Consider the following 4,666-nt stretch of genomic DNA (forward strand, 5'->3'; position numbering starts at 1 on the left):
ACTGCATAACCAGAGATACCCACTTCTCATCAAACCCCAGCTTCAACATCATTCGCCTCAGAAATTCCCACTTAACCCGGTCATAAGCTTTTGCCATATCAAGTTTGAGAGACACATAACCTTGTTTCCCCGATGTTTTACCCTGCAGGTAGTGATTCACTTCAAAAGCCAGCATGATGTTATCTATAATTAGTCTACCCGGAATGAAGGCGCTCTGAGATGGAGAGATGATAAGATTGAGTACCTTCTTTAGCCTGTTTGCTATAGCCTTAGCTAAGACTTTGTAAATCACATTACAAAGCGCAATTGGTCTTAGGTCAGAGACCTTTTTAGGCACCTTCTTCTTAGGGATCAGAACAATGTTAGTCTCGTGAATACGGTCGAGAAATACTCCATCATTCAGCCACTGGATACAAGTCTTCACCACATCAGCCCCTACAAGACCCCAATAGTGTTGGTAAAAATATGGATTGAACCCGTCAGGACCCGGGCTTTTATCCGGATGCATAGAGAAAAGGGCTTGCTTAATTTCCACTTCTGTGAATGGCTTTAGTAACTATGCGTTAACCTCAGAAGAAATTTTAGATTGGACATTCTGCAGTATAGGGTCAGGAGCACAACCTGAGGAGGTAAAAATATCCATAAAGTAGCTAGTGATTAAAGGAGACAAACCAGAGTCCCAGTCAACCCAGCTTCCGGAACTATCTTGCAGCCTGCTTATTTGATTTTTCCATCTTCTGCTGTTTGCTGCTGCACGAAAAAATTTTGAGTTTGTGTCCCCTGCCTACAGCCAATTTACCTTGCTTCTTTGCTTCCAGTATAGCTTCTGTTGGAGCAAAATATCATCAAGTCGAACCCGAGCAGCCTGCAATCTGTCCTTGATATCACTATTAGTAGATGTCCTAAAGCGCTTGATGTCAAACTTGCATTGACGGATCTGAAGCAAAAAACGATTCCGTATAGCATTACCCCAGGTGTGTAATGTCTTGCCACAGTCAGTTTGTCTGGTTATAAAATCTGCCCCCGACGCGCGGACCCATACGGCTTTCACCTGTTCATCACAATCGACCTCTCGGATCCATGCATTTTCAAACCTGAATGTTCTGTTAGAAGGAACTATAGCCGATATAGGGAGCAAGAGAAGGGTAGAGTGGTCGCTGCAGGATGCATCCTCATTACGGACCGAAGCTGAACTGAATAGAGAAAGCCATGCTGCTGCAGCTAGAGCCCGGTCCAGCTTCTCTTCGATATAGTTATCAGTGCCTCTTCCCCTTTCCCACGTAAAACGGTATCCTGACATATGAATTTCAGCCAGACCACAATCAATCATTGCCTCACTGAAACCCCGAAGTAAAGCCAATGAATGCCTATTGCCACCCCTTTTCTCAGATTAGGAGAGTAGGTCATTGAAGTCACCAATAACAACTTAGGGGGTCGCGTCCCTTGCACAAAGACTACGAAGGAGCTGCTAAGAATCTAATCTCCTAGTACGCTCAGGGTAGCCATAAAAACCGGTTAACCGATACTCCAGCAAACCAATTAGGGAAACTTTGAAGTCAATGAAATTTTGAGCGTAGCCCAAGAGCTGAACCGAACCTGCAGATTTCCAGAGGAGAGCAAGACCCCCACCTTGATTAATAGGATCCACAAAGAATAAACCTGAAAAAGAAAGCTTTTTTTGAAGAGACTCTAGTTTCTGTCTATTGCATTTGACCTCCATTAGGAAAATAAATTCAAGGTGAAAGGTGAAAACCAGCTCCATCAGCTGACGAACTGTCCGGGCGTTCCCAATCCCCCGGCAGTTCCAAGAAAGAGTGCTCATGAGTCTTTGCGAGCCAGATTAGCCTGGCTCGCTTCCAATTTTTCGTTTAGCACACCCGCCAACTCTTTAACAATAGGGCTTTCACAATCCATGAAACTTGAATGAGTGTCCTGATGGTTAACTTCCCTGCCAAATACTCTCTTTCGTTTAGGGTCTGACAGCTCAATACCTTCATCATCTGTGTCTCTCTTATAATATTCGGACTGCTGAGGAACCCTCTTATACTTATTCTCCTTTCCTTTCGGTATAGCCGTTCCCTGGCTGAGCCCTGCATTAAAACCTGGGGCACTATAGTAGCAATTTTAGGGGCAATTGATGAAGTTCATGGCACCCCTAACCCTACTCCTGATGCTGGTTCAGTCGTGTTGGTAGTAATAGGGAGCTGTTGGGGAGGTCTATTCAGCAGGAACCGTGACTGTGGCTGATTAAGAGAGCGACGAGTAGGGGCCCGAAGCCAAGGACCGTAAACTATTGTGACTGAATTTGGATCATCGACTTCCAGGAGAGCCTGACAAAACTTGTCAGCATGCCCGATCAGGCCACAGACAAAATAGAAAGTTGATAGTCTCTCGTATTTAAAATTCACCCAGAAGATATTTCCACCAGACAAGCTAATCTGCATTTTCCTTTTGAGGGGGATGTTCACATCAATAGACACCCTAATACGGAGAGAAGTACGGGACATACCTGTGAAATTGTTGGGGTCTGCTTCGATAAATCTGCCCATGTAGTTCCCAATGCTGCTGGCGACCTTCTCCGACATAAACCCTACTGGGAGATCATGAACTTGTATCCAGAAATCTGCTTGTTGGAGAGGTACATTCATTGGATTTTGACCCTCCTCGATGCAATTAAGAATCAACAGCTGTTGTTCAAAAGTTCAGGGCCCCCCCTGAACCACTCTATCTCGTTCCCAGGGGTGATAGAATTCGAACTGGAACAGATTGGGACCTAAATCCTCAATAAAAATGCCTTTGGACGGGCTCCAGATGTTTGCCATCGTCGTTTTCATAAAAGCCGATTTGATCGGCCGGTCCGTGAGAAAGCGACCGAGCAAGCTCCACGATTTTGCCTGTTGAGGAACAACAATCTCATCCAGCGAGAGGACTAGTCCGGTTCGTAGCTCTTCCTCTAGTGTGACCTGTTCGCTTCGATCAGAATGGGGATCCATGGCCGGCGGTGAGAAATCAAAGCGAAGGAACCCGGCGGCAGCGATAAAGGAGCAGGAGATGAGAGCACCGATAAAGGATTCGTTGGGCGGAAACCTACCGGCGGAGGGCGACGATAAGAGCGGAGGCGGGTGTGGCGGCGTATAACTCGTCAATGCGTGAGGGATTCTTAATTTCTTAACCTCTACAGGTACGTTTCTCTCAGAGTGTTGTTGCTGTTAGTTGTTTGTTATTAACTGTTAATTATTAGCGTTTGATTACAAATGTGGTTAAAATATACTGTATCAGTTAATAATTGAATTAGAATTTGAATTCTAAATATAAGAATATATGAGATAATTTTATTTTCCAAAAAAAAAACTATCCGAACTGGCCTAAAATACCAGATAATTTAGATAAACAAAAAAATATTAGAAAAATTAAATGGAGAATCTATTAAGGTCACAAAACAAAATCCCTCAAAATTCAAAAGATAAGCCTATTGTTTATGCACTTCTTTCTCCATATTCTATTAGTGGATTTCTAGTTGGACCATTTTTACATATGCCCTTGTTCTTTTTCCACCCATATCATTCTCATAAAGGAAAAAAATAAACATATCAATTTCCTTTTTTATCTAGAAAATATCAATTTAGATTAAAAATATATATATCAATTTTTTTAGGTGCTAAAAAGATTATTAGTCCCTTCATTTATAATATTTATCTTTATCCTCTGTTGGTTTTTATATATTATTTTGCTGATATATCACTCAATTATCTATTGGTGAAATTTCGTTAATAATTTTATTAAATTTGTAACGGTTTCGTTTGTAGATTTTGTTAGTTTCAAAAATACTGATAACACAAAACGGATAGCTAGAAGAGATATTTTGTTAAATAGAAAAGAAAGTATAAACAGTTTTACAGCAACCAAAGGAAGTAATAATAAACCCACATTAAATAAGCTAGCAACGTAAATAAGAATTTGAAATAAAAACAAACTCTATCTACTCCCTAAAGAATAGATCATTCTAGAAACTAGGACATCATTAACAAACGGATGATAACAAGCTAATTTAATTTTAATAAATATCTAACAATCCCTAAGCTACTTCATTTTAACTTAGCTTATTTAAGTAATATCAATCATTCCAAGCGTGCTACAAAGCTTCTCAAATTGCTTCAGCTTCAATGATTTTGTTATAACATCTGCAATTTGATTCTCAGAACTGCATTAACTCAGCTTAACAACTTCATCATTTACCAAATCTCTAAGAAAATGGAAGTTCATATCAATATGCTTGCTTTTTCCATGGAACACTGGATTTTTGGAGAGTTTTATAAAAGAGATATTATCACACATGATCACAGTTCATGTCTTCTCTTCAACTCCAAGTTTTTTTAACACTCTTCTGAGTCAAACACACTGACACACACAAAAGGCTGATGCTATATATTCCGCTTCCGTAGTAGAGAGAGCCACCACTGGTTGTTTCTTTGAGGCCCAAGAAACAGTTGCACATCCCAAAGTAAAGGTGAATCCGAAAATACTTCTTCGATCATCTAAGTCGCCGACATAATCACTATTAGTAAAAAACCAATAGTTTCAATCTACTGTCTCATCTTCTATAGAAAATACCTAAATCGATGTCCTAGGAATTCTCTTTGCTGCAAGCCAATGTGACATAGTTGGA

Source organism: Euphorbia lathyris, chromosome 2, assembly GCF_963576675.1.
Source record: "Euphorbia lathyris chromosome 2, ddEupLath1.1, whole genome shotgun sequence".
NCBI lineage: Eukaryota > Viridiplantae > Streptophyta > Magnoliopsida > Malpighiales > Euphorbiaceae > Euphorbia > Euphorbia lathyris.